This window comes from Paramisgurnus dabryanus, chromosome 1 (genome assembly GCF_030506205.2).
Source record: "Paramisgurnus dabryanus chromosome 1, PD_genome_1.1, whole genome shotgun sequence".
Classification (NCBI taxonomy): Eukaryota; Metazoa; Chordata; class Actinopteri; order Cypriniformes; family Cobitidae; genus Paramisgurnus; species Paramisgurnus dabryanus.
Window position 1 is genome coordinate 21,854,207 of NC_133337.1, and position 13,809 is coordinate 21,868,015.

The following is a 13,809-nucleotide window of genomic DNA, read 5'->3' on the forward strand; positions in this document are numbered from 1 at the left end:
CTACAGGATTTTATTTATTTTACATGCTATTTAAAAAAAAGAGTCTAGTATTAATATTAAAGGGGATATTTCACGTTTTAAGATGTAAAATAAATCGTCGGTGTCCCTTGTGTGCAAAACTTTTGCTCAAAATACCATACAGATAATTCATTTTATCATGTATAAATTGCCACTTTATAGGTGTGGCAAAAATGTGCCATTTTGGGTGTGTCATTTAACATGCAAATGTGCTGATCTGTGCACTAAATGGCAGTGTCGTGGTTGGATAGTGCAGATTGGGGGTGGTTTTATCCCCTTCAGACATCACAGGGGGACAATATTTTTTCACATGCTTGCAGAGAATGATTTACCAAAACTAAGTTACTGGGTTGATCTTTTTCACATTTTCTTGGTTGATAGAAGCACTGGGGACCCAATTATAGCACTTAAAAATTGACAAATTGAGGGTTTTTTTTTAAGATATGTCACCTTTAATACTCAATTTCCCAACATTTAGGGTTGGTTTCCCTGACAGGGATTAGCATAAACCAGGACTAGGCTTTAGTTTAATTAGGAAATCTAATTAGTCTTAACAAACACGCCTTACTAAAAACATTTTTGGCATGCATTTTAAGGCAAAACAAATGGCACTGATTTATTTTAAGATATTTTCAGTTTGTACAGCTCTTACATTTATTTTAGTCTAGGATTAGTCTAATCCCTGTCCAGGAAACCGATCCATAGCATCTCACGCAAAAGATGTAGCTGGTCTGACTATTATACATTATTTATAGGCAAGGTTTAAAAAGTAAAAGTTTGGTAACACCTAAACAAGTAGGATTTTTCCACAAAATGTTTTATTTGAAGTGTAACAATTGAAGTCATTTTTAAAGTTAATCCAACTTTCACTTTTTACAGTGTTGTACAAGGTTGCTGTGATTTACTCCAGGTTTTTTGGGTGACATCACTATCATGGAATGCAGATTTTCAGGCAACACATTATTGTTCAAACACTCAAAACAACATTCCTCAGTTGAGTTGTACACTTGTATTTACCTGTACTGAGGTCAAAAATCGAAAGATAGAGGAAAATAAAGGATTATTTGCCCAGTTGACCTCGCTCATAGGCTTCTTTAACTTCTGCTTGTGTGGATGGAGTGAAGTCTCAGTTATCTGTGATAGCCTGAAAGAAATCAGAAGCCTCCAGAGAACCTCGGTTCAGGGTATAGCGGGCTGAGGCTGAATGCTTGGCACAGACCCAGCTTATGATTTCTGCCTCATCTCTTGTTCCCCTGTCACATTTGTCTGGATCTCTGTGGGCATCTTGTAGCTATTTGGGTCCTTTAAGAATTTTTCTGTTGCACAAAGTGGGTAAAAGTCTATAAAAAATGTAATCTTTGGCTGATGGTTCTTTGGGGAACCAAAATGGTTTGTCTATGGCATCACTGTGTTTATTTATTTAAACATAAATCATGTGTTTGTAAATGTGAACAATAACAATGTATACAAGCTCACAGGGTATTGCATATTTCATATTACTTTAGCTGCATTCAGACTAGCAGTATCAGAGCGACCCGATCTCATTGATTTCAATGGAAACTTGGCGACACGAGCGACAGTGACCATTGGCGACTGGATGGGGCGTGTCCAGTCACGCAACAAAGTTGAGAAATATTTAATTTTTTGCAAATTATAAGCGACTTTCGGGAGCGACTACCAATGAGAACAAAGCAGTGGAGTTTACGCAACGGTGTGTGTCTTAGCATGAGACGGGTGTGATAGAAACTTTGTCTGGCCAAAGTTATTTCTTGTTTTTTGAAGTTCTGTTTATTGTCTTGAGCTCATGTCTCGTTATTGTTTTCATTTTTTTGTTTCTGTTGTAGTTTTGATACTTTTATTGTTTGATTAATGTTTATTCAATGGTTGTTAATTGTTTTTATTATTTTATTGTGTATTTAAGCTCCTATGTTTGTAATTGTCAAAAGTTATCTTTTATGTTTGCCAAGTTTAGTTCTTGATCATGCCAAGTTGAATTTGGTTTTGATTTTGTTTGCTATTCCTTTTTATTGGAGAATCAAAGCTGCATGGATATTCTCTGGTTCATTTACTAGTTTTTGTTTCAACCCAAAAAGTTAATATTGAGCCAAAAACTTAACACAAACCACACTTTAAATCACCCAGATTTTCCTGTCTATCTTTTTAATACAGTGAGTCAATGATCATGCAAAGATTTTTCTTTGTTGAATTATTAATGGTGCACATTTGACATTCGGGGGAATAAATGAGTACAGCTGGTTCTTTTTAATGTGTTGTAAATTAGAAATTCCCAATCCGACAAGTTTAACATGCTAATAAGAAAACATCTGACATTTTTAGGGACAAAATTATTCCTAGTGCCACCAACTCGAATAAATTCAGATCAGACCAGTTAAAATATGGACAAACTGTATGACCTATTCTCTGCAGATTGCACCCCGCAGATGGCATAGTTATTGGTTATTATTAGAGGAGCGAAATAGAGAATCGAAATGTTGTGAATACCCTTTGTACTGATTACAAGGGTGATGGGATTCACAATGACCAGAATTTATAACTACACTGTACAAATTCCTTTTTCCACTTAAATGTTTAAGTTTAAACAACTTGAATTAACAAGTCATTTAATTTTTGGACTACACTGTAAAAATTGAAAAGTTGGTTACACTTAAAAAATTACTTCTATTGTTAACACCTAAAAAAAATTAAAGTTTATTCAACTTAAATTTTTCACCTAAACTGAAACTAAAGTTATATAAACTTAAATTTTTAGGTTTTACCAATTGAAGTAATTTTTAAGTTGATCTAACTTTTTACTTTTTACAATGTACTTAAAACTTAATAGATAAATTATAAAAAATAAAGTTGTAATAACTTAAGTCCATTCATTTTTTATTTATTTATAACAACTCCTCAATAATCAAGAAAGTTGAAATGACTACTTAATTCAAGTTGTTTAAACTTAAACATTTAAATGCAACAAGGAATTTTTACAGTGTATACAGTGTAAAAAATTATTTGTTGGTTCAACTTAATAAGGTCAGAGGCCTTTAAATTTTGAGTTTATTTGACTTACTGAATATTAGTTGACTCAAAGAAAGTTGTGTAAAATATACTGTGTAATATTTTTGAGTTGAATTAACTAAACATTTTAAGTTGAACCAACTTTTTTTTGCAGTTGACAAACAAACTGATTATTCAAATCATCCCAACCCTTCATTTTCCCAGAAACTTACATTCAATGAAAGCCATGCAATTAAAATGCTGCATTTTTGTCAAATCAACATATATTTTATGCTACTTTAACTCACAATATTAAGTTAAACAATTTCAACTTGTTAATTGTAATAAGTTATGTCAACTATTCACAGGTCAAAAGTATTGAATTGACTTGCAAAACTTAGTTTTTTTAACTTGATGCTGATTTTTATTTTTTTAAGTGTGAGGCAGTGGTCTTATGAGAGCAAAGCAGAACTTTAAAGTCATAATTAAATAAAAAAGTCCTCAACCAATGAACACCTAGCTGTGATTCTTTATGCTACAGTATTATTATTATATTACCTGTGTCTGAAATTGCATACAGTAACAATGCATACTGAAATAGATGACATACCTACTTATTGACTGTTCTGTATGGGTGTAGTATGCATACTGCACATACTGGACAAACATCCACAATGTTCTGACTGTCATGTGACATCACGTGTACAATTTAACCACAACACTAACACTTTTCTTGCTATAAATGTACAGTATATCTCTGGCAAAGACTCGCAGTATTCTGGTACTTCTGAATTCTTTTATGAATTTGGTGGCTTCTCAGCTCTCGTGGCCTCATCTGATGCATACTGAGAAATCTCAGTATGAAACAAGGTATTTATCTTTTTGTATACTGATTTTTGCACACTGTGTAGTATGGATGAGGGTGATTTGAGACTCTGGGCTTCTCTTCAGCTGGGTTTAGTCAAGATAAAAGGTAAGCTGGGTAGTGCTGACTACAGGAACAGCATCAGAAGATGATTTATGTTTTGGAACACCCCGGGCAGAGCACAGACATAAATCCAGTAAAAAAAATTATATTGTGGAATGTTTTGAAGAGAGTTGTGGCATGCGATCCTCACAATCACTCTGCAGCTTTTACTGTATGTGAAATAAAATGGACAGATTGCTGATGCTCTTACTTTAAAAACTGGTTATTACGAAAAAGCTGCTTTAACTATAAGTATTTTACGTAGTTGAGGTGTGTGCACACTTAAGTGGAATGTTTTGACACAAAATGTTGGCGGCTTCTCAAAACCTGAAATTTTAACAAGACTGTCGAGTTTTTGTAGGTACTGTATCTGGGGCACCATGTACTTCCATAGTATTATTTTTTCCTACTGTGAAAGTCAACTGTGCCCTAGATTGGTTTGTTTACAAACTATATATTTTTTTTCAAAATATCTTCATTTGTGTTCAGCAGAACAAAAAATGTATACAGGTTTGAAATGACTTGAGGGTGAATAAATGACCCCCCCCCCAAAAAAAATGGGGGGGGTGAATCATCCCTTTACAGCAGTGCTTCTCAAACTTTTTCAGCCCAAGGACCACTTTATCTTCCAATTTTTTTCTGAGGACCACCTAACAGAATCCCACTCTAACACTTCCCGGAAAAACAACAAAATAGGAAGGATAAGCTAAGTTTAAGTTTAATATGCAACTGTTTCAAGTCAAAAACTAATTTTTTAAAAACAAATGCAATGCTATGTTCAAAAATTATTATATGAATTTTATTTCATTTGAAAAAGTAAATGTGAAATGAGTTGCAGCTTAATATGAACAACAAACAGCACATGTGGAAAAAAATGCAATTAAACATAGTATAACAGCCTAGGTCCCACTTAATGTCATTCCAAAGAGCCATTAGTTTCAAACTGAGGTGGTGGGTATATGAAGTCTATGGTTGTAACTACTGTATGGTAACAATAAAATACTGAAAAAAATCCCCTTAATGTCCAAAATCACTGAAATTAAAGGGATTTTACACATGAAACAAAAACTAGTACATTACAAAACTAATAGATCTGTGGATTTTAGTTTTTTTCAGTTGACGCTTGATCTTTTATTTTGGCCCTCTTTGGTTTAGCCAACCGATCCATTTTTACGTTATTAAAACAGAAAGGCAAGAACTGATATCACAGTTTCGCAAGTGCATTAAAAATCTACTTAAATAAGTGACGATTGTATAAACACTTGCCTAGTTTAGGTCATCTTTTGGCGGACCACTGCACTGCATGAAAAGAGGTGTATCCGTACTAGGAAACTCCTGTAAACACCACTGATTTTCGGATGTATCTACTAGTTCCACTGAGGGTAAACTTCTAATTCCACCAAGTTAGGAAACTCCCGTAATGATACCAATTCGGATATATCTTGCTGATGGGATATTCCTGTGGTACATGCAGCCATTTGTTGCCATGGCAAATAATCCCATTGAAGATTTTGTCAGGGGAAATTTTCACACCTGCAGAGGTACTGGGATTTCACACCTTTGCACAATTCTAGTGTCTCCATTGGTGTTTAATCTCAACACTGATTGGTTGCTTTTAAAACCCCCTCCCAAAACTCTGACAACTATTGGGACACAACTTTGAAACTTTCCAGTTGAGATCATTTGATTGGTTACACTTTGTATTAAGCCCAACCCAAGCCCTCATAGCTTAGTGACTTGATTGGTTATTTGCCTGCTATGCAGATAGACTAAAAACCCCCCCACTATATATATATATATATATATTCATATATATATTCATATACACCCCAAAACCCTTATGTAAAATAAAAAACTTGAATTGAGTTTGAAATGTTTATTTAATAAAAAACTGAAGAATTCACAATTGTCACAATAACAAAATAATATTATACACAAATATTAAAAGTTGCATACATAAACAATACTATTTAAACTCATAAATATACAGACAGAGAAAGCAATATTAGAGTAAAATAAAACAAAATAAAAGCAACAATAAAAATTACATTCAAAGCAGTACAATGTAATGTAGCAGTGGCGGCTCGTGACTGCTCATCCGAGGGTTGCAAATTCAAAATAAGTGTTCGGAGTGTCATGTGTGTTGCTTGTGTTTTTAAAATGTGTTTGTTGCTTCATGTAAACCATGTGCATCACGGGTTTAGTCAAAACACGTGATGCACATACACGCAGAACACATATTTTGAACCACACAAATGACTGGCTATATACATGTTGTGACAAACTTTGCATCGAGTGCTCACAAAAAAAGAAGTCACCACCTGCCACTGTAATGTAGTAAATATTTAAATAAAATAAAGCAAGATCAATATAGTTGTTGTTCAAGAAATCAGTCCTACACTGCAAAATAATGACTTTCTTACATAGTATTTTTGTCTCGTTTTCAGTAGAAATATTATTTAAATAAAATGCTTTTTCTTGATGAACAAAATGACCTAAGAAAATAAGTCTAGTTTTAGACAAAATAAATAAATGCACACAATTTAAGTGAATTTGTGCTTAAAACAAGCAAAAATATCTGCCAATGGTGTGAGAAAAAATCTTAAGTTTTCTTTTTTCTTAAAAACTTAATTCAAGCACAATTTTCTCACCCCATTGTTAGATATTTTTGCTTGTTTAGGCACAAATTTACTTAAATTGTATATTTTTGTCTAAAAACTAGACATTTTCTTAGGTAATTTTGCTCATCAAGAAAATACATCTTGATTTAAGAATTTTTAGTTTTTCTACTAAAAACAAGATAAAAATCCTAAGTTAGAAACTGATTTTTTTGCAGTGTAGATACAATTGCAGAGCTCTGTCTTGGAATTATTCAAGAATTTCTCACTGTAAAACCTAAAAGTTAACTAAACTCAAACCATTTAAGAAAACCGGTTGCATTAAACCATTTAAGTTTTAAAACACATAGATTTGAGTACTGTGAACTTAAACAAATTGAGTCACATGCAGTTATGCACTTATATTTAAGTTCACACTAACTAAATATAAGTGCATTATTGCACAAGACTTAAGTTCACAGTACTCAAATGTATGTTTTTTTTTTAAACTTAATGGGTTAAGGCAACCGATTTCCTTAAATGGTTTGAGTTAAGTTAACTGTTAGGTTTTACATTGTAAAGCATATACTTGTCAGCAAAGGTAACGTTGATGCACCCTCATCTGGACAGACATCTCTTTGGAGCCCTTTGGAAATATAAAAGTACATATAAGTATTTGGCATAATACTAATACACATACACATACACACGACAAATCAAATGACATAGAATTAAAGTTGTACATTTTAGAAAGTTAACATTAAACCAGTGGTTCTTAACGTAATTCCTGGAGACCCACTGCCCTGCATGTTTTGTATATCTCTTTTATCTGACAGACGTAGTTCAGTTCATGGAGATCCCTTCTAATGAGCTGATGATTTGAATCAGGTGTGTTAAATAAGGGAGACATACAAAATGTGCAGAGCAGTGGGTCTCCAGGAATAAGGTTAAGAACCACTGCATTAAACTGTACAAAGATACAACAATATATGATCAAAGAACTTCATAATACTTCATAAATCTTCTTACTTAATTTTCTGTGTTGATGTCCTCAGAGTCTCTGTGTTGTTCTGCAGCTTCATTACAGTAGGCTACTTCAATATAGTTGTCTATCAAACACAGAATAAAAAAAATAGAATCACATACATCATAACACATCTATTTACGATTTAACCTTTTTAATTTAATAATTTCATTATTAAACTTACATCATTTTGGCCAGATTGCAGTGACATCAATTTCTTCAGTGTCTGGATCAGTCTGATGTTTTAGCTTTCACTGTTACTTCATTATATTTCTCTGGCAAACACAGAATTAAAAATCAAAATCACATATCACAATACATCCGTTTACTATTTAACATGTTTGATTTTAATTTAATGTAATCATTGAATGATTAAACATACATCAGCTTTACCCAGAAACCTCTTCATCGTCCACAAAGTTGACCACAGTGTACATGATGACCTCTGTAAACACAAACATGTATAGACTTCATATTTAAAAAGATGAAGAACATCAAACATATAACGTTTAAATATATTATGACTCCAAGCTTCTTTACAATTAGCATCTAGGTTCTCTTAAAGTGAAGCTGGCTTTGTTACAAATCAATATAAAGCTATTAAAACAGTCTTGAAAAATAAGCAGCATCTACCAGAACTGAATGAGCTTTTAAAACAACAAAAGATCGTCTGTATAATTTAAAATAGCAGAGAGACACTTGCTAGCTGCTAACATTTCAAACACACGAGTTACTGTTGTTTTGTTTGTTTTAAGCAAATAACGTCTCATCTTGGCTTCTTTAAAGTTTTGTTTTTAAAAATTTAAACATCGAATTGATTCTTTTAACACCCCGGTTTGAATGTTAACGTTACTTCGCGTATTTTTAACCTCATGTTTACCGCTGTGTACCACGTATAACCTTAATGTTTTACTGTTTGTGGTTTAAATTCAAACAGTTCTAGTATAAAGACAAAGGAATCATAGTTAATAACATAATATGAACAAATAGGCAACCGATCAGCGCGATGCAGACAAATGAATTAAATCAAACTTACCTTACTGTTAATGAGCAAACAAACAAACAAGAGACGGAGTAGTCCAGGCAGTAACGGTTCGCGATTTTCTTCTTCTTCTTCTTCTTTATAGTTTATTGGCGGTTGGCAAACCAGCTTATTGGTGCATTTCCGCCACCTACTGGGATGGAGTGTGAATACCTAGGATGATGGAATGGATAAACTACTATATGTATATATATATATAAAAAAAAAAAAAATAAATAAATAAATAAAATAAAATAATAATACTGATAACACTTATATAAATGAAACAAATAATATTAAATAATACTAAACACTTCTTTTTGTAACACATTAAATCCTGTGCATTAACCGTGTATCTCTCAAATATTTAAATAATATAGGGTACACTTTTGACTGTACCTGTGCACTCTGAAATAAATCTTTTATTGTTAACTTTACTTTCAGTTTCTTTAGTCCATCTACAAGTTGAACTCGTTCATTATTATACCCTTGACAGTGAACAAGCACATGCTCCACTGTTTCTGCCACTCCACAGTGGATGCACCCATCTGTCTCACTTTTCCCTAACATGTGTAAATAATAATTTGGTTCGCGATTTTGAATTTTCCCGTCAAGCCCATAGGTTGAGCAGTCGCACCTGAAGGGTGGGGGCAGATGAGTAGGTGCAGGTGCATTCTGGGAAATGTAGTCCTTTTCTTTAATATACTTTTTATAATCCGCGTTTTCACACTATGCATTGTTCTTTATACTTGATTATTAATAAAAAATAAAAAATATTTTTATAAAGTTTATTACGTTTACAAAACATGTTTAGTTGACAAACATGTTAACAGTTATTTGGAATGATGCTCAGATTTTCTTAAATATAAAATCTTTGTGAATCAGCAGCACCTTCTTGATGAAATACAAAACTCTTTAAACATGCCTCAGGAATTATCTCTGGGTTTAGTGGATTAACTGCTCATCATTGGAAACATTGAACGTATACCTAAATGAATTCTTACTTAAATATTAGTAAATATAAACTAATGCTGAGTTAAGACATGTAACTTACTGAACTTACTTAACTACAACATGAACTCAAATTAATTTATTGTAAATGACTGCATTAACTAACAATGAAAAACATGTCGTAGTTAATGATGACTCTTCAATAGTTTATTATTAGGATATGCTGTAACTCAGCATTAGTTCATGTTAAAGTAAAAATACATGTATGTCTTTTTTCACTGTGATATATGGACCCTTATTATATTATAAAGCCCCCATCTCTTTTGTTTAAATTGATTGATTGAAGACAAACATTATAATATGTGGTCTGACTTTGTGCAAGCATGCATTATCATATGCTAAAAGTTACCTCCTCAGATAGACTAGAACATTCATTGGTGCCCGAACATTTTCCTTACAAGGGCCAAACCTGACTGAGGGCCGTGGGCCAAAAGTAAATGTTGTTGTGTTATATTAAAATTAAAGTTGCCCTGATAACCCCTAATTTATAATTTTCTAATATTTTAAAAAATAAATAAGCAAACATTACTCTGTTTATGCATAACTAATGCAGTTTTATTTTCCAAGGCTGTTTGTAGGAAAAAGAAATCGTTTTGCCAATCAATTTTAAATATCCTTTTCTCTGTGTGCCACTGCCGCAACCTCTTCATTTTTAGCCTATAGTACCCGAGTTCATTAGGTTTTGTGATGCATTTTATACACCTTCAAGTATGCATGAAACATAAAAAAATTTAAGGTCTTTTGTGGGCCAACTTTGGGCACCTCTGGACTAGAAGTACAGTAGCTGACAGGTATCTGCAGATATGTTTACCCGAGTTTGTCAGTCTGTTTCACCCAACATGTTTTGCATCCACATGTGAAAGACTGTCTTTTAGATTATGGACCTGTCTATTGATATTTTTGTTTCTATTTTAAAAGATTTAATGAAATGTTAGGGTAGAATTATAATAACAATAGAAACAGTGAACTTCAAATCATGAGACATCAGCAAAAATAAGCAGCTTTACATTTCACTGACTAATTTATCAACATCCTAGCTAGCAAAAATGAGTTACATGATGTCATTTGAACGGCTTCTTTTAAACGATGTATGCAGCATTGAGAGATACGTTCACAATATTCTGACCTAGGGCAGTTGGAGACATGTTTTCAAAGTGTTGGAAATATATATTCTGAAATAATATTTGTTGCATTTCTCTTGAGTCAGAGACATAATTTTCACACATTAAAATGGTAATTGTGTCCATTGAATTTTAGTTATTTTGAATGATGCTTAGTTTCTTAAATAGACTAATTAAATTATATTAATAATAAACATATTTAGAAAACACAGTTTTTATGTACCACAATACTGTATGTGCTGTCTTAAAGAGACATGGTTAACCCCCCACCCCACCCCACTCAGCTCTGAAAACAAAGAAGACACCTCTACCTGTGGGTCATTAACATATAAAAAGCCCTTCACACCTCACACCCACCCCTCCTTACAACCAGCTGTAAGGATTCCTGGAAACTTCCACCATTTCCTACATACATCCACAAACGTAAGGTTTCTGGATGTTTCACGGGTTTACTTTGGTGTATTACCTTTCCAAGCACTCTGCCTCAAAAATCTGGCAAACCTAAAGTTTAGCAGGGATTTCCCATTCCGTATTTGTCCGTATACAGCTCTTTTCATGCAGTGCTGGGGGGGTTTGGCGGACCACTAGTGGTCCGCGGACCACACTTTGAGAATTACTGCTTTACAGTACTACATTTTAATGTTGTTTCTATTCTGAAAATAAGTGAATAGTGGGTTGAAATGTTACTCATATATGGCAAAGGTGACAATGAGTCAGTTTAATTTGTTGTACTGCTCTAGTTGTTTTTTTTGTGGCATTGCTTTTTTAAAAGTATTTTGCATGCAAATTCTTATTTCTCTTCGCTTCAGGATCCATGGGAAAATTGAATCAGTTAAGTGAGTGTATCATCATGGAAAGTAAACCGATAGCTGTTTATAGTCATTTTACGACTTGCATCTCCTAAGAGATGTATTAGCTCACGTTGAGAACGAATGTATCACTCCAATGAACCAAACATATCAAACAGCTTTTTAGAAAAGACTTGTGAATGATAAGAAAGCAAACTAAATTTAATTCCCAAAGTGGGAGTAACTCTTCACTTATCTGCTCCTTTGGAAATGCATTATAGGAATGCTAAGTTGAATTTACTTAAAAGGGAAGCAAAGTTTGTGCAGGAGCCAGAGCCAAAGCAATGAGTGTTTGCTTTCGGAGTGAGTTTCCCCAAAGCATACTGAAACATTCTTAAAATGCATTGAATCACCCTGTTTTGTACATGAGAGGCTATATATAGACCAGACAGATTTTTCTGAATTAACTCTGAATGGCAAAAACCATAGATTAATTTTTAAATGTTAAGTTGTAAGACTATTTGAGTCAGAAATCTACACCGCTAGTAGATTCATATATTAATGTACCCTCTTTAAAGGTATTTTTGTTAAATTGCATTCTGCATACGAGCCATTCCACTAAATCTGTGCCATTTCTGTCCCCAGAGTCAGACCATTATATCTAAAAATTCAAGGATATATCTAGCACCAAATTTAAATTATATTATTTAAAACCTTAATAAAAACTACAGTAAACAACACCCGTCTCTATCTCTATACCTTTCCATCAAAAGTGCACCCATTTTATTGCTAAAAAACATTGTTATTTTGTGGATTTGGTATAAAACAATTTGTTCATGTGGTTTATGGTTCAAAAAGCACTTTATTTTCCACATACTGTACATTTGTGTAGCATATCCTGCCTTTCTCAAACGCTTAGATTTTGTACAACACTCATTGATCTGAAAAGCGCTGTGTCCCTGATTGGCCAGCTAATCTGTACATTGTGATTGGTCTGAATACCTCTGACGGCAGCTGAAAATGTGACTGCTCCTTACCATGTTTTAAAGATTCTCTCACAATGCAATGCTGATAGGAGTTAACATACATGCTGTGAGTCAAAGCGGGAGGAATTAATAACTAATAATTCGGACGATAGTTGCTCTTTAAATATATAAAGCATACAATTCTTCCGATTTTTTTTTCTATCTCTCATTTTTGCTTTAAATATTTTTACTATTAAAAAAAGGAATAATATTTGACATAAAATGCAAATTTTTGTCATGTCCCCAGGATTTAATTCAGTCCTGTTACCCAAAATGTTCCCCCCTCTGAAAATAGGAATATTCCACAAGTCACATTTTCAAGAAGAAGTAAAATCATCTGGATCGTCTGAAGGCCATGTGAAGATCAAAAGTAAATTTTCTTTTCTGTATATTTTATAATATTGATGGTATGACTGTGAATGTCAATATAAATTTTTAGTCCTGTTAACAATATTATTTCTTTGATGTTAAAAAAAAAAGGTAAATCAGTAGAGGTTAGTGTCTTTATGATAAGCACATATTTAATGGAATATTTCAGGAATTTGCTAAAAACTTCGTCCTGTTACTTTCAGTCCTGTTACAAAAATGCATCCATCGTCCATTAAGAAACCATGTTTAAAAATGAACTAGTTACTTGAGAATGACCAATACTCATTTTGAAAAGTAAAATATGTGTTATTAAATTTAGTATTAAAAAAATAAATATAAAAATGAACTTAAATTTTGATGATTTACAACAGTCAAATGACACCAATTCGGTGGAATGGCCCATATTGTTAATGGCCTACAAGTTAACCATTGTAGGTTTAATTTCGCCACTTAAAAACAATCTGGTAATGTTGGCTTAGCCAAATTTTGGGTGCAGGTCTATCACATTTTCCAACGAAAAGGAAAAGAATATGGGAAAGATCTATTGACTTGATAGATGGATGGATGGCCATGTCTGAAGCCTTGTGTTGTGTTTTGGAAACACATCTCAGTTGTAGGCTACAGTTAAAAAACTTTGCAATGTAAAATAACAAAAGTTAAGCAAACAAAGTTATTAATAATGAACGAATTTAAATAGAAATGCAAGAATAAAAGATATATGAATTAAATAAGTGTTACAAACGTCAAAGTAAATGAAGAAAAACAGTATCATGTGTCGATCACTTGCTGTCCATTCACCCTAGTCATTTCTTCCCTTCGGATTTTTCCGTTCACCTTCGTACATGTTCGGAAATTCTCTTCGGCAGAG

The 13,809-nt window shown here is 33.1% G+C and overlaps 1 long non-coding RNA gene across 1 annotated transcript; it reads right to left on the bottom strand.

Moving 5' to 3' along the window:
- Positions 1-5,898: 5,898 nt before the first annotated feature.
- On the bottom strand, positions 5,899-8,711 carry LOC135749845 (uncharacterized). Its single transcript, XR_010532493.1, has 5 exons — positions 8,643-8,711; positions 7,989-8,051; positions 7,791-7,881; positions 7,612-7,691; positions 5,899-7,228 (listed from the first exon to the last, which is right to left on the bottom strand). It is a non-coding gene; the product is annotated as an uncharacterized lncRNA (long non-coding RNA).
- Positions 8,712-13,809: the final 5,098 nt, after the last annotated feature.